This window comes from Dermacentor andersoni, chromosome 6, assembly GCF_023375885.2.
Source record: "Dermacentor andersoni chromosome 6, qqDerAnde1_hic_scaffold, whole genome shotgun sequence".
Lineage (NCBI taxonomy): Eukaryota > Metazoa > Arthropoda > Arachnida > Ixodida > Ixodidae > Dermacentor > Dermacentor andersoni.
In genome coordinates this window covers 7,441,637-7,465,768 of record NC_092819.1, presented here as the reverse complement: position 1 = coordinate 7,465,768, position 24,132 = coordinate 7,441,637, and positions in this window count along the sequence as shown.

Sequence of the window (24,132 nt, the reverse complement as noted above, 5' to 3'; positions counted from 1 at the left end):
ACACCAGGAGTCGCTTCAACACACCTTCTAAATACGATGGACCATACGGTGTTCTGCAGCGAACTTCTCCCGTCAGCTACCTCATAGAGCCACTCACGCCGCCGTCTGACATCCGTACATGCGTCGTCGTAACCGCGAATTCGTCCACGTTCAGCGGCTCAAGCCATATCATGATTCTGCGGCCTCATCTTCAGTCTAAGTCGCCAGGATGGCTCCTTTTTCCGATGGGACCATTGTAATGAGAATGCCTGGACATAGGCAGCAGGATTGCCAACAGCGTCGCATGCCGCAGATGCTCGAGCTTAAAGACGCTCGGTGAAGCGCTTTACCCGTCATCGGTCCGTCGTGTAAGAAACCTATAATATATATATATATATATATATTAAGGGGGGTTTACTCGGCTCGTAGAGCAGCAGCGACAAAGTCAGCACCAGCAGGTAGGGCGCAGCCAGCGAACGAACTGGGTACGAGCCACGCGATGGCAACGGGGCTGTTCAGCCTGCCGATCTTCTTCGTCACAATCACCCCAGGAGTCGAAGAGTAGCCATCCTGGCGACCTAGGAAGAGGTGAGCGGATCGTAATACCGCTTCAGCCGGTCAATGTGCACAGTCTCTTGCCCCCGACGACGCACATCGGGAGATGGCGATACGGCTTCGACCACGTAATTAACTGGTGATGTTTGCGCAACCACGCGGTAGGGCCCGTGGTTCTTCGGGAGGAGCTTGGACGAAAGACCAGGAGCAGCAACAGGCGGGACCCAAAGCCACACGAGTGAGTCGATGGGGAAGGGGTGAGGCGGAGGACTGAGGTCATGACGGTCTTTTTGGCGGCACTGTTGAGCAGACGTCAAAGAACGGGCCAGTTGTCGGCATTTCTCTGCGAGCTGAGCGATCGCAGAAACAGGTGAGCATTCAGCAGGCTCCGGCCGGTACGGGAGAACCATATCAATGGTGCTGGAGGGATGGCGGCCGTAAAGCAGAATGGTGAGACTCCGGTAGTGGCTTGAGAGGCAGTGTTATATGCGTAAGTGACGAATGGAAGTAAAAGATCCCAGTTGGAGTGGTCAGACGCAACATACATTGATAGCATGTCACCAAGAGTTCTGTTGAATCGTTCTGTTAAGCCATTGGTCTCTGGATGGTAAGCAGTAGTAGTGCGGTGAATAATTTGGCATTCAGATAGGAGTGACTGCAGGACGTCCGAGAGGAATACGCGGCCCCGGTCGCTCAACAGTTCACGAGGTGCGCCATGGCGGAGAACGAAGCTGTTTAGAATGAACGAGGTGACGTCTTTTGCTGATGCGGCAGGCAAGGCGGCGGTTTTAGCATACCGTGTCAAATGATCTACGGCGACAACAATCCATCGGTTGCCAGCACTAGTAGATGGAAGAGGCCCGTGTATATCAATGCCGACACGGTCAAATGGCTGAGCTGGGCAGGGAAGTGGCTGGAAAGGTGCGGTGGAAAGATGCGAGACATTTGCGTCACTGGCAGGCAATGCAGGAGCGTACGTATTTGTGGACGAAGGTCTACATCCCTCGCCAATAATATCGGTAGGCGAAGCCGTGTGCAGGTTTTTGACACTCCACCGTGACCACACTGCGGGTCAGAGTGAAAAAGCGGAACATAAATCTTGTTGAAGGTGGCGGGGCACTACTAAGAGCCATTTGCGGCCGTCATTGTGGTAGTTGTGGCGATATAGAAGTCCGTCGCGGATTGTGAAATGCTGCGCCTGTCGGCGTAACGCTCGAGGTGCCGAAGCTGCCGGAGGATTTGACAAAAAATCAGATATGATGATCCATGGGTCTTTTCGTTGCTCCGAGGCCATGTCCAGGATGTCAAGTGGTGAGATGTCTGTAGGTAGAAGTACTGCTGTCTGAAGTAACTGGGAGGCGCGAGAGAGCATCGGCGTCAGAGTGTTTGCATCCAGAGCGACAGACGACACGGATATCATATTCCTGGATTCGGAGGGCGCACCGAGCGAGGTGGCCCGACGGGTCTTTTAGATTAGACAACCAGCAAAGAGCGTGATAATCTGTTACCACGTCAAAGCGTCGACCGTAGAGATATGGGCGAAAATTTTGAAGAGCCCATACGATAGCCAGGCACTCTTTTTCTGTTGATGAGTTGTTGGCCTCAGGTTTCGTGAGGGCACGACTGGCATAGGCGACCACGTATTCGGCATTAGTGTTCTTGCGTTGTGCGAGCACGGCACCAAGGCCGACACCACTGGCGTCAGTATGAAGTTCTGTAGGTGCGCTTGGATCAAAATGGCGCAAGATTGGCGTAGACATGAGTAGGCGACGAAGAGTCGTAAAGGCATCATCGGAGGCTTCTGACCAAGCAGAAAGTTAATTGTCGCCTGGGAGAAGTTGGCTTAGTGGTGCGATCACAGTAGCGAAATTGCGAACGAAACGTCGAAAGTAGGAGCATAGGCCAATGAAGCTGCGTAGTGCTTTCAAGTTAGTGGGCTTCGGAAATTAAAATACGGCGCGAGGTTTAGCACGATCAGGAAGAATGCCTTCTTTGGAGACAACGTGGCCTAATATAGTCAGTTTTCGAGCTGCAAATCCGCACTTCTTTAGGTTAAGCTGGATACCAGCATTACGGAGACAGGTCAAAACTTGATTTAAACGCCGAAGATGGGTCGGAAAATCAGGGGAAAGACGACAACGTCGTCGAGGTAGCAGAGACAAGTATGTCACTTAAGGCTGCGTAGGATGCCGTCCATCATGCGTTCAAAGGTGGCGGGCGCGTTGCACAGAACGAAGGGCATTACAGTGAATTCATACAAGCCGTCTGTTGTTACAAACGCGGATTTAGAACAGTCAGCGTCAGCTGTGGGCACCTGCCAGTAGCCAGAGCGGAGATCTAAGGAGGAAAAAAACTCCGTTCCTTGCAAACTCCGTTCCTTTCAAGTGCGTCGTCAATACGTGGCAACGGGTATACATCCTTCCGGGTAATCTTGTTAAGCCTTCGATAATCGACGCAAAATCGTATGGTGCCGTCTTTTTTTTTTTTTTTTTTTACTAGAACGACTGGTGATGCCCAGGGACTACTAGAAGGCTGGATGACATCGCGATTGAGCATATCATTCACCTGGTCATTGATAACGCGTCTTTCGGTCGCCGATACTCGGTAGAGAAGCTATCGAATTGGTGCATGGCTCCCAGTGTCGATAGTGTGCGAAACAGTCATTGTGCGGCCGTGTGATGTTGCTTGGCAGTCAAAAGAGGAAGGAAAGCCTTGGAGCAAGCGAATAAGTTTGTCACGCTGCGTCGTCGTAAGGTCACTGATAATAGCTGGCGTAAAAGAACGCGGCAGTGACTGAGGAGGCGATGCCTTGAGAGCGGCAAGATAAGTGGAGTCGTCCATCGTGTCAAATACTGAAGACGTGGTCAGTGGCTCTGCTCTGCCAAGGCTTTCACCGTGGCGTAAAGTAATTGGTTCAGCCGATGGGTTTGAGACGCGCATGAGAGAGGCGCCAGCTTTGAACTCGAGGACGGCGAACGGCAGTGATAGTGAACGACGGCGAACTTAAGAGTTCAGACGGAGCGAAGAGTACTGTGCCGTCATCTACAGTCACAAGAGATACTGACAATAGTGGAAGACCAGGCAGGTATAACGGTGTCTTCTGAAACAGCGATTTTGCGACAACGGTCCTTGTGGTCAGTGATAATATCGGTCGAAAACTGAAAACAGCTCGATTTCGGCGCGGGCGCAGTCAATGATCGCATGATGTGTGGAGAGAAAGCCCCAACCTAATATGACGTCATGTGAACATGATGGCAACACGATGACTTCTATGATATAAACGACCTCCTGAATGACGACACGAGCGGTGCAGGCGCCGGATGGCTCGACGTGATGCACGTTGGCAGTCTGAAGGGACAGTCCAGAAAGCGGCGTCGTCACTTTTTCTATCTTGCGGCAAATACGGGCATCTATCGTTCAAAGTGCAGCGCTGGTGTTGACAAGTGCTAGCGTCAATGTTCCTTCTATTGCGACTTCAATAACGTTCTTCGGGGAAGTGTGAGGCCTTATACATTTCGCTGACACCGCAGTTGTCGCCTCCTGAACTGCGATTTTTAGTTTTCCTGGCGCAGAGGGCTCCGCCGTCGGTGCATGGGGGAAAGGGAGTGGCGGCGAGGAGAAGGTGAACGGCGAGCGGCGGAGAATGCGGTCTCGACGGCAGGAGGAGATTCAAAGGTGTCTGAATAGTTGCGGCGTTGTTGGAAACGTTGCGCATATATATATGGACGCACATTGTTGGGGACGTTCGGTGTAAGCAGGTGACGGTGACGTGCCACGTGTCCAGCACGGCTACAATAAAAACAAATCGGACGATTATCTTCTGTGCGCCAATGGTCTTGAGGTCGTGCACAGTGCACCAGTGGCCGGACTGGAGGGGATACGGGTGGGCGCAAAGGTGGGCGAAGGGGGCCGTAGGTCTGTGGCGCAGGCCTCGTCGCGACTTCGGCGTACGTCAGGGGAGCGGCCGTCGGAGCCTGCTGGAGAGAATGCGAAATGTGGTCGGCTACCTGCTCCTTGATGACAGATTTGAGAGTGGGCGCCAACGGATTACTCGACTAGCCATGTGTAAGTGGAATCAAGGAAAGCTGATGAGCCACCTCTTCACGGACGAACTCCTTGATCTGCAGCAGCAGCGAAGTGTTATCCGGGGCAACAGCCAAGCTCCACATTGAAGTGGCCAGAGGTGTAGATTGGCGGGTGGTTACGCGTTTGCGTAGTTCGTCGAAGCTTTGACAGACTGACGAGTTCAGAGACTGTCGACGAATTTTTCGCCAACAGCATCTGGAAGGCGTCGTCTTCAATGCCTTTTAAGATATGGCGGATCTTCTCGGCATCAGCCATTGTGACGTCAACGTGGTTACAGGGGTCGACAACATCTTCTATATAGCTGGTAAATGTCTCCCCGCACTGTTGCGCACGGCCACGCAAACTTTGCTCGGCGCGAAGCTTGCGAACCGCGGGGCTCCTAAATACCTCTGTCACGTTAGTCTTGAAGGAGAAGGCCATCCACGTCGTCATATCACGTTCGTGGTTGCGGTGCCACACGCTGGCGACACCGCTCAAATAAAACGACACGTAATTCAGTTTTTTGGTGTCGTCCCAGTGGTTGTGGATGTTCACCCAGTCGTAGTCAGCGAGCCAGTATTCTACGTCATGGTCTTCGGTACCGCTGAAGGTGGGTGGATCGCGTTGACGCAGCGGGCCGGGGCAGACCACCGTAGCCACCGGGGCAGCGGGTTGTGGTTGTGGCGCTCCTCCTTCCGGCATAATGAAGACGGGCTGCAGTGTCCGATTACGAAGTTCCAGAATTCCGGTTGTACCCAGCAGCTCCACCAATTGTAAGGGGGGTTTATTCGGCTCGTAGAGCAGCAGCAGCAGCGACAAGGTAAGCACCAGCAGGTGGTGGTGGTGGTGATAAACTTTATTGAAAGGGGGAAGGGTAAAGAGGGACGTGGCTGAGGGTTAGGGCTCAAGTAAGGCCCTGGGCCTGCTTGGCCTTTTCCGCCCAGTCCACCAGTTCAAGTTGTCGGTCGACGTCCCCAGCACCAGCAGGTAGGGCGCAGCCAGCGAACGAACTGGGTACGAGCCACGCGATGGCAACGGGGCTTTTCAGCCTGCCGATCTTCTTCGTCAGAATATATATATTGTGTCCCTTATGTAGCGTCCCTTATTTTATATCAGGTGGGAGAATGTCTCGGTAGAAAGGAATCGACGCTCGTTTGGTGAAACTTAGCATGGGTTTCTTGAAAAATATTTCAATAAAGATGGAAAAGAGCATTTTAACGACTTACAGATTTTAGAAATTCGACGATCTATTGCTCTAAAATTAACTCATTCTACCCCGCCAAAAATTTCGGTAAATCTACACCACTAGCACTATTGGCCACGGGAAGTTACATTTATGTCACCCACAGTGTGTTTGAAAAATTGCCAAGCTTAGGCTTTCGAGCAACTGCCTCTGACTGACCCCGAAATCGTAGAGTTTTTGCGCCATTTTAGCTAAGGCGATGAAGCTGAAACATATTTCTGACAAATCTTAAAAAGGTATCTTACAAACTAAAAAGTGTGCTGCTAAAACACGTATTTTGTTATAAAATTCTAAAATTGCAAAGAGGAATAATTGGAATATTTTAGGGTTATCTAAAGAAATAGCCACCGCCCATTATTATGAAAATTTTATAAAATACCCACCCAGGACTGGCAAGTCTAGTACTGCAATAACAGGTTGCATTATTTTAAGTAAGGAAATTGAACACATTTTTAAACCCATGTATGATCATCCCAACGATGTGTCTCGTTCTAACTATAAAATCAAAATCGCATTCATATTGAATGCTGAACTCGTTCTTTCTATTGTAAAGACAGACTCGGATTGTGCCATTATTGCCTCTCTTTCGCCATGAATTGAGTTTTCAGGGCTCTTGCGTCCGTGTTCCCACTACGGTGCGCATTGAGGTATAGCGAGCACGCCAGAGCGCGTACAGCAAGTTTTTTAAGACTATTTAAACCTATTTCTGGCATTGTTCTCCCATTACATCTTAAATGCTCCCCGTTTGCATGAGCGATGCGCCAGCATAGTCGGAAAGCGCGATGACGTCACTGCAGTGGATGAGTCAGCTGGGTATGTTCACACGAGGACAGTCGCAAAACGGGTCCTGATTGTTTTTGATTTTCGCTTAAGTTTTTATACTAGACATAAAAAGACGTGCGCAGCTTGCACTAGTGGTGCAAGGCTGGAGTCAACAGCGGAGTATGTGATTACCTAGCTTTTACGTGGCTTACCTAAGTTGTTTGTAGATTTTGCGCGGTTATGCTAGCTTTTACTACGTTGTTGGTAGGCTTGATTTAGTCGCTTCTAGGTCTTGCGAGGTTATGGTAGGTTATGCTAGGTTTTTCTAAGTTGTCTTGGCGGTCTTGACGCTGGAAGATTACGAGCAGTCGCAGGCCGGGATCGCTTTCTCGGCGACGTCAAGCGTTCAGGCTCCGATGCTGGCGTTCCCTGGACTGAAACTCGGCCTCCTCGACTCGGCGTCTGCTCTCCTCTGCCGCAGCTTCGGCGCGGTGTTCCGCTCGACGCATCGCTTCTCGCTTGGCAGTACGGCGCTCTTCCTGGTATTCGGGCGGCAGGACTTTCTGCCGCCTTCCCATAGCATCAGCACGTACACACGGAGTGGAGGAGGTGAGAGGTGTGTTTTGCTCGCCTGTGTCGTCACGACTCCGCCCTACGCGCGTAGGGTTCGAGGAGGTTACGTGGCTCGGTGCTGTAGGCAGCTGGTTGCTAGGCGATACAAGGCTGCGCACAGCTGGGCCGAGTTTTCTGGTAATGCTCCACGGCGGAACTAAAAGCTTACACAGCTCCGCTGTTAAAATCCTTATTGTGCAAATTTGAAGGTCTGTTTTATTGGTTCGAGATGCGTCGGGGTCGTCAATGTCGACCGAAGATGTGCAGACGCTCTGTGTATGCCCGCAGCCTAGCACGAAATGTTTCTTAGGCGAGTGTGCAATGACCTCTAAATAATGGTCTGGCCCTGGAAACTCTCGGCGTTGAACCTGAAGGAGAGATGATTGTTGCTACTCGGGAATCAGACGAACTAATAAACAAGACTATGATGCCTCTAGAATGTTTAACGGAGTTTCAATATGTGACCATGAAATGAATCCCTCATAACTGCATAAGGCGCACGCAAGCAAGTGCCATGCACGAAGAAGAGCAGTGTTGTGAAAAGGGTTCCATTGTTTTTCACGTCGGCGTGGCGGAAAATTGGTCCGTCATACTCCCAGATGTAATCATACCATTGGCGGAGCGCGCGAATGAGCATCTTGCGTTGTATCGTCAGAAAAGTCGACATGGGTCTACGCCCTGATTAGCGATGACGTCCACCACGAATTCGCATATGCTTGCTTGGCTCCGAGAAAAATCAAGGCACACATTGAGGATTACTCTCCAATTGACACGTGAGCGATGGTGCAACCGCCCATTTTAAGAATTGCTTCCAACTGCACGAGTTGCAATATGCAGTGAGCTTAAGACGACCAAGTGGCTTAATTTTCACGGCTACAGGACACGGCAAAAATGCCAGCGACGGTGTGGGTGGGCTTGTCAAACACCGAGCCACATGACATAACCTGCGATCGCCATCCGCCGAGGTCATTCCATGCACAAGTGATTTTTGTGAACATTGTAGCTGGTAAATTGAAAAAGGTTTTCTTACTGCACGTGAACAAGGGTGAATCAGAAGCCTTCGGAGAACGGAAGAAAAAATAAAGGTGTCAGGCGGGTGCAAGGAATTCAAACCACCCACATTTGGAAGACCGTAAAATCTGACCGACGGAATTCCTTGTACATAGCATGGTGCGCAAACACAGAATGGAAGAAGGTGGGAATTTGTAGTTTGAAAAACTTGCTTGCCCGACTGCTTATTGCCGGTTGCGGATAATGCAAATGAACTCTCTGAGAACTCCTAAACCTTGGGATGCGATTCTCGCACTTACATATGACTTTCCTCACACCCTCCCTTTCAAACAACTTTGCGAGTGATAAATTAGCCAACGTAATAATTAGCCTCGTGGGGTGATTCTAAATAGCCTTGTATTACGATAATGGTCGAGCTATCTGTGCATTATTGCAATCAAGTCCCGCAACCGTGAAAGTTCGTTGCTTTATAAACAAAATCGGGATAAGTATGCCATTCACCATAATTACCTACGCCGTTGAACAGTGAAGCGGATAAATATTACTAGTCTACATTGAATACCTTTATCATTTATGGAGTATAGCAACACATTTTTGCAGGAAGCTAATAAAGAGATGGTACTCAAGTCAGGCACGTACCCAAGGGCGGGCCCAGGGGGGCCCGCCCCCCCACTCCTTAACATTAGACGCATACCGCCCCCCCCTCCCCGCCCACGCCACCACTTCTCACACACGTTCCTAAAGCGCCGCCAAATCAATGTTGAAAATTGACAGCTATTCGGTGGTAAACATTTTGCTGCCTTTTTCACTCCTTTTGGATGGCAGTAGTTATCGGCTCTTCCTGGGGTGTGAAGGCCAGTTTCCTTATCGATTCGGTGCCCACCCGATTTGCTCGAGATGCATTCAGTTGTCACCGTCTTTTCGACGGTCACGTGCATCGCTGTTGTTTCGTTAGTTCAACCTTCTTTGCTTAGACTTATCCAGGGACCAGGAAAGGGATTCGGTTTGCGGTCAGCTGGTCCGTATGCACGTGGAACGAGTTGCGGCCAGAGAAAACGCCAATTGCGTTTAACTTTTCCTTTTGCTTCATTATTTCCTCGAGTAACGGCTCGCCGCGACGCTAACAGATATTCTCGGAACCATATACCCGCGATATGGGTTAGGTAAGGTGGAAAATAAAATACGAGACAGCGTCCATCACCAAACCCTGCAATAACCCTTAAAATCATTGGCAATATGACTATCACCCGTTAACTCGTCTGTTTTTTCCCTAATTGTAGAGCTCTTTTCGTGCAAAATTGCCAACTGGAAACAAGAGTCACAAGGAGTTGAGAAATGAGGCGATCTACTAAGGGAGATAGCCAAGGCAACAGCCAAACAGGAAGGAAAAGCGAAAATTAACAAATTTAACTTTATGAAAATATTTATGGATCAACATCTTTTTATTTAAAAAGGAAGTAACAGAAAAAGGGAATGTAGAACAGTTCCGTGTGCTCCGAATCACGCTTCTACAGTTGTCATTCGAGCCGCCTAACGTAGCCACTTCTCTGCTGTGCTCACGTAGGTGTTTTTCAAACCTGCCGCGGTGGACGTAGTACGTCTAGAATCACAGCGTCCTGCGCCCTACGCGGTTGTACAGGACTGGCAGCCACGCATCGTTATAGAACTTCCCAAATAACAATACGGGTCGGTTTTGGCACTTTACTTGGTAGAGCAGTACACGAGGGATCCAAAAGAGCTGTGATTGTTCCGCAAATATATATTTCTCCATAATTTTTCCAGAGCTAATTAAAAAAAGGCTACTATAGGCGGATAGAAATCACATCTGCCGTGAAGCCCCGCCCACGCCCTCATAACCGCCAGCCACTGTTCCTCCGCGAGGCTGCAAATAATTCGTACTTCAAACTTTTTTCTGTTACCCAAATAAGGCGGTAACTACAAAAATAAAATCATTAGCGCGTAATTTTATACATTTCCCCTCGCCTATTATAGTGGAATGGCGAATGCCTAATTTTTTTATTGAACTGAAATAACATGCTTGCTATGCTGCAACTATTTATTGTCAAGTTTCATTTCAGTTAGCAGTGAAGTTCTATGAGTAAAACGGGTTCAGCAGTGACATGAACGGCACCGCAGGCTTTTGAACAGTGAAATGCTCAGACTCCATACACTTCGTCCATGTTTCTTGCACGCCTCATTACTTCCGCCGATGAAAAGACTCTTCAAGAACAGCAGACGCTCCGGAGGTATCAAGTAACGTTGGTATCAAGTACCACGCAATTTTGAAAATGCCGCATGACGGCGATTTTGTTTGCTTCTGCGATTGGCTGGCGAAGTAGCACAACTACGCGCGGTTTATGTGCCTTGGTTGCCAACTGCTCTTTTTTAAGTTGTATTCTAATAAAGTAATATTTATTTTACACTTTGGCTTCTTGTTCTTGGCAGTGTTCTTCCTGCGCTTCTTTCCTGCGCGAGTCGATTTGAAGAAGTTCCTTGTTTGCCAAGTAAGGGAGAGCTGTATAGCATAGGCGTACCTGTAAAATACACCTTATTTCATTTCTCTTTTCTGGGTTTACGCGTTTTTATGGAGAATGGTGGACGTTCTTCACGTTTGTACTAGTAAAGTACCCCCCCCCCCCCCTTCATTTGCATAGAAGTTACCTTGGGTTGGGCCCTCCCCGAAAAAAAATCCTGGGTACATGCCTGACTCAAGTAATTTTGCAGATCTGAAATTATTTTATTTAAAGAAAAGAAAGATAGGCGCAAACCTTACTTTTCATGCCCACTTTTTCGAATTTGCCTTCCAATTTCAAGCGAGAGTAAGAAATTGGGGCACACTATTTTGTAAATCGCGTAGCACTTAACGATCAACGAAGAAAAAAGAAATTTAAACTGAACTCTTAATCCAAGGTGCCTTAAAGAATAGAAACATCAAAATGAGCCTCTCACTTTTTCGCGAATTGTCGGGCGAAGAATAATTCAATTCAGCTTGCCTTGATTCCGTGGGAGAGTTGGTATGGCTGTGGAGTAAAAGGCCTAACGTGTAGAAAACTGTTGTCTATACCACGCGCTTTTAAAGTTTGGAACGTTTTGCGACTCGATAACGAGATTTTTGCACCTTGTCTCATTACGATTTCTTGTGCGTGAAAAAAAAATATGTTGGGAAAGTAGTCGCATTTATGCGGTATGGAAGGATGTTTAAGCCTAATATAAAAATGTAAGGATGAATTAAAGAAATATGCCCAGCTGGCTCATGCTCTGAAGTGGCTTCATTGCCTACTATGTTGGCGCATCGCTCATGCACACGGGGGGGGGGGGGGGGGGGGCAGTTCAGATAGCAGATCTAATGAGAGATCAATGCCAGAAATAGGTTCCCCCGACTAGTCTTAACAAAACACTTGCTGTACGCGCGTGCTCGCTATAGTACCTCGATGTGCACCGTATAGTGGGAACATGGACGCAGGAGTCCTGAGAACTCAACGCATTGCACGACTAAAGAGAGGCGTAAAAGGCGCAATTTGAGTCTCTCTTTTTTACTACAACAAAACGAAGGAGTTCAGAATTCAATATGAGTGTGATCTTTATTTTATTACTAGAACAAGACGCATCGTCGGGATGCGCATACGCAGCTCTTCAAATCGGCTGCATTTTCTCATTTAATTTCTCGCTTAAAATAATGCAACATGTTTTTGCAGTACTACGTTTATCTGTGCTGCATGGGTATTCGATATCTTCATAAAAAGCGACGGTGACAATCTTTTAAAACGTCTCTAAAATGTTCTAGTTTTCGCTACTTCTGCAACTTTGGCATTTTGGAGATTTTATAAGGGAATATATACGCGTTGTAGTTGCAAACTGCTTAGTTTGCGAGAAACCTTCTGAAGGTTTGTCAGAAATATGTTTAGCTTCCTCGCCTTAGTTAAGAAGGCCAGAACAAGAAACCCGATTTCGGGGCGAGTCAGAGGCAATTGCTCAAAAACCAAAGTTTAGCAATTTTTCGAAAACACACTGTGAATGACATAAATGCTGCTTCCAGTGGGCCAGCAGTACTAGCGGTGCAGATTTACCGAAAAAAAAAATTCGCGGGGTACAATGCGTTAATTTCAGAGTGATAAGCCTTCGAATTTGTAAAATCTGCAAGTCAATGAAGCGCTGTTTTCCACTTTTATTGAAATACTTTTTCCATGAAATCCGCGCTGTTTCTCAAATTAAAGTTGATTCCTTTCTACAGAGACATTTTCCCGCCGCATACAAAAAGTTGTCTTAAAAGAAACATGGTTGGGATCTGCTGCAGCCAGCGGTGTGCTCTGAGCGGGTGCGCGGGAGAGAGCGCCCATACGCGCTGTTAGATACGGGACCTTTTGCTGAACCTACTTCGAGTTCACCAGACCACATCGAATCGCGCCACAGCTAATTAAGGAGCGCAGAAGCACATCTACCACGTTCCCGAGGCGCCGCACGTCCAAACAAGTTGGCGTCCCCCACCTCGTGCGCCACAGGTGGAGCTATTCACTGCTTGACTCTTTCCGAAAGTGCAGCGGGAGCCTGGCACGGTTCCAGGTAACGTGGGTCCCAAGGCAAGACGGCTGTAATGCACCGTGAAGCCCTGGCAGCAATCCCCCCATCCGCCTTTGTGAAGGCAGTTGCAAGCCAGGAAGGCAATACCGCAGAGAGAAGACTGGGCTGTATGGCGAATTTTGGAGTGTTTCCCACTTGAACTTTGCCAGTTTTGTGTTCACCACACCAGCGACGTGGGGACGGACATTGTCGGGGAGCAAGGTGACCCCATTTGTCAATTTTCCACGTCGTTTGTTCTTGATTGCGACACGCAGCCGATCCGGCGTTTCATAATGTTGGAAACGATTGATAGTTTCTCCAAGTTTAGCAAAAAACAAGTCAACAGCACGTTTCCGGCGGAAATGACGGCCTTTGCTTTCTTTGGGGTGGTGAATTCGAATGCTTCCACAGTGAGCTTTGCCGCCGTGTTTCTGGCTTGTAATAGTGCCATCATGATTCGTCCCCGGTCAAAGCGGACAAATTCGATATGTCATTTTATATATTACGTAAATTTGTTACATTGTGTACAAGGGTTCTGCAAAAGCTGTATTTCCATATTAGTCATTTTTTAGGATTATGTGTAGCATATCCACTTTGTCCCCTTTAGATGTACTATTCGATGCAATTCACAGAATTGCGATATCATTTTTCATTGCTGAGTTACAGACTTGTAAACTTGATAGTTTCGTTTGCCGACAATTTTCGATTTCTGCCATTTTTAATAAATTATTGACGACCTAAATCAAAAATTCGAAACGAACAGTCACTAGATGTTAAGCTTTTATTTTAAATGCAACAAACCTCGTCCTATTTGGTGCAGTGGTTGCCGAGAAAGACGAATTCTCCTTTTACATGTAGTTAGATAGGAGCACCCGAGATAAAGCTTCCTCTTAAATAAATGCGTCATCGGTTTCTGGAGCGAACGCTGTGGAGGCAGAGGAACTAGCGATAGCGTAATCACGATGAGATGGCAATGGGAAGGCGTCATAGGTCTGACGGACTCTCAAATGACATGCAGAAATTTTTCCAGGGCCAACATTTCCAGCGCCGCACATCGTATTCTGAGTGGAGCGCACCATCTCCCATCGTATATACAAATCGTGTGGACTCCGGGGCATGCGTCCTTGTGCGGCAGTCAGCAGGCCTTCGCCGAGCGCATGCGCACCGGAAGCCGCGAGAGCGACGCGCCGAGCAGTTCTACCCCGCGAACCATTAACCTACACGCACATCCTACGACACTGTCGCCTTTCACGAAGAACGCTCCACCGCCTCATAACGCTCTCACGCCACAGGAAGCTCTAGTATGGCGGGAAGTCCAGACAAACGAGGCACAGCAACATCGTCTCCGCACCACTTACCAAGGCCGCGAAATCCTCCATGGACTGGGCCATCCCCGGACTGCCCTCTACAGACCAAGCGAGTGTGGAGTGGTGGGAGGGGCTGCTGGCCAGCGACAGCCTTGACGATCAACTCAGTTTGATCGACAGGGCACGCAGAGCGGCAACTGCTTGTGGCGGCCTGGACTAAGGGCAGCTACCTCCGCTTGAATGGGACCCATGAACGAAGTGGGCCCCACACCACAAACCTCATTTATTTCTTCAAATAAATGTTTCTTTCTCTCTGGGCTATTCCGTCAAGCCCAGAGCCTAAAAGCAGAGAAGAAGAAACTAGGAATTGGCAAGAATCAGATGTATGCGTTAAGAGACAAAGCCGGCAATATCATTACTAATATGGATGAGATAGTTCAGGTGGCTGAGGAGTTCTATAGAGATTTATACAGTACGAGTGGAACCCACGATGATAATAGCAGAGAGAATAGTCTAGAGGAATTCGAAATCCCACAAGTAACGCCGGAAGAAGTAAGGAAAGCCTTGGGAGCTATGCAAAGGGGGAAGGCAGCTGGGGAGGATCAGGTAACAGCAGATTTGTTGAAGGACGGTGGGCAGATTGTTCTAGAAAAACTGGCCACCCTGTATACACAATGCCTCATGACCTCGAGCGTACCGGAATCTTGGAAGAACGCTAACATAATCCTAATCCATAAGAAAGGGGACGCCAAAGACTTGAAAAATTATAGACCGATCAGCTTACTGTCCGTTGCCTACAAAGTATTTACTAAGGTAATTGCAAATAGAATCAGGAACACCTTAGACTTCCGTCAACCAAAGGACCAGGCAGGATTCCGTAAAGGCTACTCAACAATAGATCATATTCACACTATCAATCAGGTGATAGAGAAATGTGCGGAATATAACCAACCACTATATGTAGCTTTCATTGATTATGAGAAAGCGTTTGATTCAGTCGAAACCTCAGCAGTCATGGAGGCATTGCGGAATCAGGGTGTAGACGAGCCGTACGTAAAAATACTGAAAGATATCTATAGCGGCTCCACAGCCACTGTAGTCCTCCATAAAGAAAGCAACAAAATCCCTATAAAGAAAGGCGTCAGGCAGGGAGATACGATCTCTCCAATGCTATTCACAGCATGTTTACAGGAGGTATTCAGAGACCTGGATTGGGAAGAATTGGGGATAAGAGTAAATGGAGAATACCTTAGTAACTTGCGCTTCGCTGATGATATTGCCTTGCTTAGTAACTCAGGGGACCAACTGCAATGCATGCTCACTGACCTGGAGAGGCAGAGCAGAAGGGTGGGACTGAAAATTAATCTGCAGAAAACTAAAGTAATGTTTAACTGTCTCGGAAGGGAACAGCAGTTTACGATAGGTAGCGAGGCACTGGAAGTGGTAAGGGAATACATCTACTTAGGACAGGTAGTGACTGCTGATCCGGATCATGAGAGTGAAATAATCAGAAGAATAAGAATGGGCTGGGGTGCGTTTGGCAGGCATTCTGAGATCATGAACAGCAGGTTGCCATTATCCCTCAAGAGAAAAGTTTATAACAGCTGTGTCTTACCAGTACTCACGTACGGGGCAGAAACCTGGAGGCTTACGAAAAGGGTTCTACTTAAATTGAGGACGACGCAACGGGCTATGGAAAGAAGAATGATAGGTGTAACATTAAGGGATAAGAAAAGAGCAGATTGGGTGAGGGAACAAACGCGAGTTAATGACATCTTAGTTGAAATCAAGAAAAAGAAATGGGCATGGGCAGGACATGTAATGAGGAGGGAAGATAACCGATGGTCATTAAGGGTTACGGACTGGATTCCGAGGGAAGGGAAGCGTAGCAGGGGGCGACAGAAAGTTAGGTGGGCAGATGAGATTAGGAAGTTTGGAGGGTCAACATGGCCACAATTAGCACATGACCGGGGCAATTGGAGAAGTATGGGAGAGGCCTTTGCCCTGCAGTGGGCGTAACCAGGCTGATGATGATGATGATGATGATTCCGTCAAATCCTCCGCCATGAGATATGATCCCAAGACTTACGTTCCTGCCCATGCCAAGGAATATTAATCCGGGACCTAACAATGGACGGCGCCAAACCAGAGCTGACAACCTCCGAACTCCCTCACATGACACATATGCGGATGCTGCTCATACTGCGGACAGAACCACCACGGCTGTTGGGCCACGTGACAACACCGGTGTCTTCACGAAGAAGTCCTCGCCATAACACAAGCCATTCGCCTTCCCTCCCCTGACACACAGGCAATTACTGTTCGCAGTGATAGCCAAAGTGCCATTCGGGCTTTCGAATCCAACACTTTGTCACCTCACCTCTGAGCGACAATATAGCTTCCCACATGCAGAATCACCCCGCCCTACACGTCCTGTTAGAGGGGGTGCCTGACCACCAAGCGGTCCCGGGTTGTTGTGTATTCAGCAGAGAAGATGGTTGGCAACCGTGAGCGCGAGCAGCGCCACCCTCTCCAGTTGACGGGGGCATAGAGTTTCTTACAATATACTAGAGGGAACTCTGGCGCTGCACTCGTTGACCACCATGGGAAAGATGAGTATTACATGGATTTGTCTGATCATCGTGCTTGTGGATTCAGACGTTCTTGTAGCTTTGTTTATTACGCTTTAAATGCCTCCATTGTAAATTTTAGAGCAATCTATACGCTTCGAAGTGCAGAAGACCCTGCGGACACGCACAATCGCTACTAAATGCAATGATTGAGCTTGCCGAGGTGGCCAAATCGAAACACGCCAAGCGTCTCAAGGTACTGAAATGCCCGCGATAAATTCATAAGGGCGTTTCACATCGCTTGTCGATGCATGCGTCCGCGGCGTAATGGTTTAAATATCAGGCTTCTGTGCTAGAGGTCCTGTGCTCGAATCCTGCCGTCGGACAATTTTAATAATGTGTATGTAACTACTTATTACGCAGTACATTGTTGAAACTGACGAGCTTAAAAGTGAAAGCATCGCGGATGTTGTCGCGGATTTGCACCGATTCTCCGAGCACTGCGACCTCGGCGTCCTCCCTGGAAGACATGCTCCGCGATCGTCCAGTCTGCGGCGTTCGGGACGAAGGGCTGCAGCGACGTCTCCTGGCTGGAGACCGTCATGGACTTCAAGAAGGCGCACGAAAAGGCCGTCGCTGCCGAGCATGCCACGCGGCAAACAGTAACCATCAGCGAAGCATTGCCTGCAGCGTCCGACCTACATCGGATGGGAAAAGCGCCAAAGGGGGCTAAGTCGGGCGAAGAACAAGAGCCCTCCAAGGAACAAAGAGTGACAAAAACCGGGGGTTGCCTCCGTCGCAACGACGACCACGACGCTACAAGCTGTGGACTCCGCCACGCAGAGTGTCATCTCTGCAAGTGGAAAGGGCACATCGTTTGTGCCTGCCATCAAAAGGAAAAGGCAAAGAGCAGGGCCAGGAGCGACAACAGACGCCCAGGCAAGCTAGGACGCTCATGACTGTACGGAGCCTACCACATCGCCAGTGGACTGCCAGCCCTCATAGCAAATGTCACAGTGAACGGACGGCAGGTATCGATGGAGGTGGACTCTGAATCCGCTTGCCCCATTGTCAACTCACCTGGGGACACTGAGCAAGCTGGGAATCTCGAGGAAGGCACTCCGACCGTGTTCCCGGGGAGCGCGGACCTACACGCAGCAGCCTGTCTGGGTCGTGGGCGAAGTGAAGCGAAGCTCTTGTGAAGCGAAACGGCAGAGAGGGCAAGCTACCTCCACTCGTCACTAAGGGGTCTGGAATCAGCATCCTGGGGAGAGACTGGTCTCAACCGCCAGGCAAGCCCCTAGAAGGACTGCACCAGCTCAATGGAGCTCCATTCTCCAAGAGCTCCAGCGGAGAAGGCAGCCAGCTATACGCAACCAGAGCTAGGTGGTGTCGAGTGTGGAAACTCTGCTGGAGGACTATTCATCCTCATCAGCCTGGTTACGCCCTCTGCAGGGCAACAGCCTCTCCCATACTTATCCAACTACCCCGGTCATGTACTAATTGTGGCCATGTTGTTCCTGCAAACTTTCTAACCTCATCCGCCCACCTTTCTGCCGCCCTCTGCTATGCTTCCCTTCCCTTGGAATCGGTGACCATCGGTTATCTTCCCTCCTCATTACATATCTTGCCCACGCCCATTTCTTTTTCTTGATTTCAACTAAGATGTCATTAACTCGCGTTTGTTCCCTAACCCAATCTGCCCTCTTCTTATACCTTAACGTTACACCCATCATTCTCCTTTCCATGGCTCGTTGCATCGTCCTCAATTTAAGTAGAACCCTTTTCGTAATCCTCCAGGCTTCTGCCCCGTACGTGAGTACTGGTAAGACACAGCTGTTATACACTTTTCTCTTGAGGGATAATGGCAACCTGCTGTTCATGATCTGAGAATGCCTGCCAAACGCACTCCAGCCCATTCTTATTCTTCTGATTATTTCAGTCTCATGATCCGGATCCGCGGTCACTACCTGCCCTAAGTAGATATATTCCCTTACCACTTCCAGTGCCTCGCTACCTATCGTAAACTGCTGTTCTCTTCCGAGACTGTTAAACATTACTTTAGTTTTCTGCAGATTAATTTTTAGACCCTGCCTTCGGCTTTGCCTCTCCAGGTCAGTGAGCATGCATTGCAACTGGTCCCCTGAGTTAATAAGCAAGGCAATATCATCAGCGGAGGGCTATTCAGATGGAGGACTATTCCGATGTGTTCAAACCTGGGCTGGGCAAAAGCACGGGTCCTCCGGTGCGGATTGAAGTGGAGGAGCAAGCCACGGCCAAGCCCCACAAGGCAGGGCAAGTACCTTTCGCACCTCTGCCGAAGGTGGATGAAGCCATCGAGAATCTGCTGGAGCAAGGAACTTATGCTCCGATTAAGCATTTTCGATGAGCGACGCCTATCGCTCCGATTCTAAAGAAGATTGGGAATGAACTTCTCTCCACCTTGCAGGTTTCCGCAGAACTACTACGTCAAGAACGGGAAGATGAGAGTTTGCGGAGACTACAAGGGAACGCTCAAGCCAGTTGTCAAGTGGGAGATGTACCTACTGCATGCCCACTCCAGAGCAACTGCTCGCGCTCACGGCTGCCAACCTTCTTCTCTGCTGAATACACAACACGGGCAATGAGCAAGCTTACCCTAGCCTGTGAAGCCTCTGCACCGAGCAACTTCATACCATGGCGGGACACCTATTACCCGAGGCCCAGCGGGCCGAGCACCGAAAGCATCGTCGCGCATGCCTCAAAGTACTGTGCCACAAGGCACGCTCTCTCCCTCTCCCACACCGTTCTATTTCTCTCCATGATGCGTCCCCCATCAGGCAGGCACTGACCCTCGCCAATTATGCAATCCAGCACCGCATTGACCAGCGTCGCGGCCACCCATCCTGCCAGGTGTGTAGGGGTTATCCCGACGCTCTCCACGCATGCTGGAGTTGCCTCCGAGTACGCTCATCACCATTCTACCACACCTTGCTCACGATACCTGAGAAAGTTGGACCACGGCCCCACGGGACACGCAGCCAACGCTCGGGCCTCGCCTAGTTTCTCACATCCTCCATATTGAACGGGTTGCGCTACGCACCTTCAGCCTGGCATCCTCAAGATCACGGGCTGTACATCGAATGGCGATGCGGACAAAGCATCCCCACAAATATGTTTTCTTCGTCTTTCTTCCAAAGAAACATGTTTGCACACTTGAGTCTTTGCCACGTCATACGCTGCGCTGCGCTGTATTCCTATAAATGCCCACACTGCCATCAATGCGCAACACCTTCCCACATTGTGTGGGCTTGCGCAAGCACGCAAGAGCTCACCACCATAACGCACCCCACCACCCAGCAATGGGAGGCGGCGCTGTCCAGCTTCGACTCGACGGACCAGCTGAATCTGGTCAACCGAGCGAGAAGGGCAGCTAAGGCCGCTGGACTCCTGGACTGAGGGGACCACGCACTGCAGAGCGGAGGAGCTACCTACGCTTGCGTGTTGTTTTGTATAAAATTTATTCTCTCTCTCTCTCTCTCACACCCTCGGCTTCAAGTCACTGAGACCAACTTGATCATACGCAAGGCGAAGATCCAAGAAATCAACACCAACATCTCTCGGCTGGCGATCACGTAACGCTTGCTGGAGACGAAGAACACGAAGTTCCGCTCACCCAGTGGGTACGCGCCATCGAAGAAGCAAGTCCAATCCAATCCAGCTGAGCGCCCGCGGTTCCCTGTGGAGCATAGAGTTTCTCACTGCAGTACCTATGCTATGGAGCAACCAGGCCTCCAGCCTTATTCCGATGTCGCGTTAATTGAAGGGCGGTGCCATGCGCAACCTTAATCGAAGACGAATCGTCGCAGAAGCCACTCGCAGTCCTCAGAGAGCGAGCCATCAGCTGTCGATCCTCCGGGGACGGTCGAGAAACTTGCCAACCACAGGGAGGCCAAATTCGAGCACTGGCCCAGGTTGTGGTTCGCGCAGCTGACGGCAGTCGTCGTCACGTTCGTCATGGCTGCTCTAGTCGCACCGACGTACGTGGCACGAGAAGCCCAGCCAGCTGCAAGTGAGGCACGCCTTGGACGTCGATGACATCGGCAACGGCACGAACTTCACTGTTGCGCTGCTCGGGGATGGCGCTGCAGACTCGGCCAACAGCAACCGCGAGGCGAGCGCGGCTGGGTTGCGCGGCTCTGGCTCCGCAGCCATCGGCAGCTGCATGCACGAACGATCCTTGAGAGAAAGAGCCGGTGAGCGACGAAGTCCGAAGCACCTCTCAAGGATGCTCCGTGGCGCGAGGTTGCTGCTGCGACGCCTCCGCAGCAGTTCGCTGCGGCCCGGCGACACAGGGAGACGGGATCATCAAAGGCGCCTGATCCATCGAAAGTGCGGTAGGCGGGTTCTCCGCGTAAACCTGGACAACCTCAGAGCCATTGCTTGGATGTCAGGACTTAGCACCAACGCCTTCTGATGGAGAAGCTGACTAGAGCTAACAGCGACGAAGTCAGCTTGCCGCTGATTGAGCTGTATTTACACCTGATGCAAGTATATGCCAGTCGATGCATGTGCGCCTGACCCTCTCACGCAACGCTATAGCACTGTAAAAAAAATATTTCCTTAAAAAGACATTTTCTGGCAGCTGCCTTGCGAAAAAATTTCTGTAATGTTGTGTATTTTATTTTTGCTTTTTCTGTTACTTAACAAGTTCTTTGTGTTTTACATTAACATAAATTTTGGGTTTAAAGACAGTTATATTCGTTTTGTATTACGGGAAAATTTATGTTTCCTGTTTTAAAATTTTCTGTTATTTTAACATCTTTTTCTTTATTTTACAGAAAATGTATATGTGTAAAGAATAATCCATTTTGAAGCACAGAAAAAGTTCTGTTTTCTGTTTATATTTTTCTGTTACTTTACATTTTTCTGTTCCACGACAGATAAATTCGATGTGTAAAGACAACTTTCTGTCACGAAGAATAATTGGCAAACCAGGACTGTCACTGAAGCCAACGTTTTGAAAGAGCATTTCTCTTCATGAGGGCAATTGCCACCCTCACAAAAGAATTTTCTTTGTCGAAACGTTGGCTGTAGCCGATATTCCTTGTTCGACCACTGTTTTTCACTTCTGGCCTTCATTTTCATGTGAACTTCTGTCACGTTTGAGTTTTCTATCGCGCGTCACACAACCATTACAAAATTGCGAATATCATGTACATATGCAGCTGGTCTGAAAAAGAAAATTAGGCTGTGTGGTCAAAGCTGCAAATATTCAACTGTAGCGCAAAAAAGACAAAGGTCACACGTAGCGCTCGTCTGTGTCTGCGTTGTTATTTTACTCAGTTTTCTTGCGCTGGGCTGTTGAATATGGTCAACACATATTTTTTTTTATTTATTCCGATACCTCAAAAGCCCCCGAAGGGGTTTTACATGAGGGGTGGGCGTGTACATTTTATTGAACAGAAGTTAATTCTTCGATGACGCGTTTAAAACGAAGAGGGTTCTCAAGAAGAACAGCTGAAGCGGGAAGGTCATTCCAGTCTCTTGAGGTACGAACAAAAAATGGGTGGTGGTTCGGGCTGGAGGAGGATACACGGCTTTGTTATGGTTGGTCCGGATGGAATGGCGGTAAAGTGGACAAACGTTGGAGGACCGGGGAGATGCACGGAAGAACTTGTGGAATAGCGAGAGACGGGCAGCTTTCCGGCGAAGTACAAGGTTAGGCAGATTAGCCCGTGACTTGAGTTCTGTAGTACTGGAAGTAAAGGAATAATCAGAGAAGACAAACCGCGCCGCGCGATTTTGAATTCCTTCTAACATGTTAATATGGTTAGCTTGGTAAGGGCCCCATATAGCACATGCGTATTCGACATTAGGTCTGAGGAAAGTACAATATGCTGGATGTTCGACAGGGGCGGAATCAAGTCGGAGGTTACGGCGCGAGTAGCCAAGCATGCGTTTAGCGTCGTTAGTTATCTTGTTAATGTGTGTGAACCATGACATATCGGAGTGAAGACTGATACCAATGTATTTGTATGCGCTGACTGAGGAAATAACGGAACCATTGATTATACATGTATATTCACGGACGAGATAGGAGGGCCTGCGGTGGAAAGATGAAAGGGATGACTTGTTAGTATGTAACCATTTTTCTTGCGCCAAGTTTCGATGAGAGAAAGATCAGCTCGAAGAGCTAGTACGTCGTCATTATTAATACTTTGCCGACAGAGCACGCAATCCTCGGCAAATAAGCGTATTTCTGACGAAATATTTGTCGGTGGGTTGTTAATATATACAAGGAAAAGTAGGGAGCCAAGTACAGTTCCCTGCGGAACGCCAGGATCTACAGGGGAAAGAGCAGAAGAGTGACCATTAGCGTATACAAATTGTTGTCGGTTAGTTAAAGAGCTACGTATCCAATCAAATGCATGGTGATTAAGATTTAGTATCGAACGTTTTTGAAATAATCGGTAGTGAGGTACATTATCTAAAGCCTTCTCGAAGTTAAGGGACAACGCACCAACGGGAGTGTTAATGTCAAGACTAGAACTGATATCGTCAATAAAGAGTGCAAGTTGGGTGTCGCACGAGAGACCTTCCTGGAAACCGTGCTGGTTAGGGTGAAAAAAAATTTCTGAAAGGAGAAAATTTACAATTTGAGAACGAAGAACGTGTTCCATCAGTTTGGAACATACACTTGTCAGGGATATTGGGCGGTAATCTTTAGGTGATGATGGGTTACCTTTTTTGGGGACTGTAATGATCTTGCCCACTTTCCAATCCAATGGGACCACGCCAGAGGAGAGGGACTGTTGAAATATGTACAACAAAATAATGCTTGAAACGTGCTTAGTACTTTTCAATATTTTCGAGTTGATGCCATCGACCCCAGCGGATGATGTTCGTTTTAGAGAATCGATTATTTTAGAAATGCCAGGAGCATCGATTCGAACTTAATTTCTGGCATCAGTGGATGATCAGCTAGGGGCAAGGGAAGCAAGGTGTCAGATGGTTCGCGGGTGAATGCTGAACAGAAAGCGGCAGCTATTAAGTACATGCGCAACGTTCTGCGCAGGAGTTTCACGACCTTGCTCGTCACGCAAAGATAAAGTGTTCCAGGGGGTGGGTTTCATGAAATTCCAGAAATTCTTTGGGTTATTTCGTATCATATCAGGTAAAGTTGAAGTAAAAAACGATTTTCGAGCATCAGCAGTGAGTGAGATGAAGAGCTTTTCGGTGTCGCGATAGGCTTCCGAAGCACGTGTTGTGTCCATCAATTTTGCGTGCCGCAATTGACGTTTCTTTTTGTTCTTAAGTAGTTTTACTGTTGGGGGGGGGGGGGGGGGTGTTAAATCATGGAGAATGAGATCTTTCTGTGTTGGTTATGGTAGCAATACAGGCTTTGATTAGGTCGTGTAGCTTGTGTTTGAAGAGACGCCAGTCAGTTTCAACATTGCGCTGAGAAAAATTATGCAAGAACCAGTCAGAA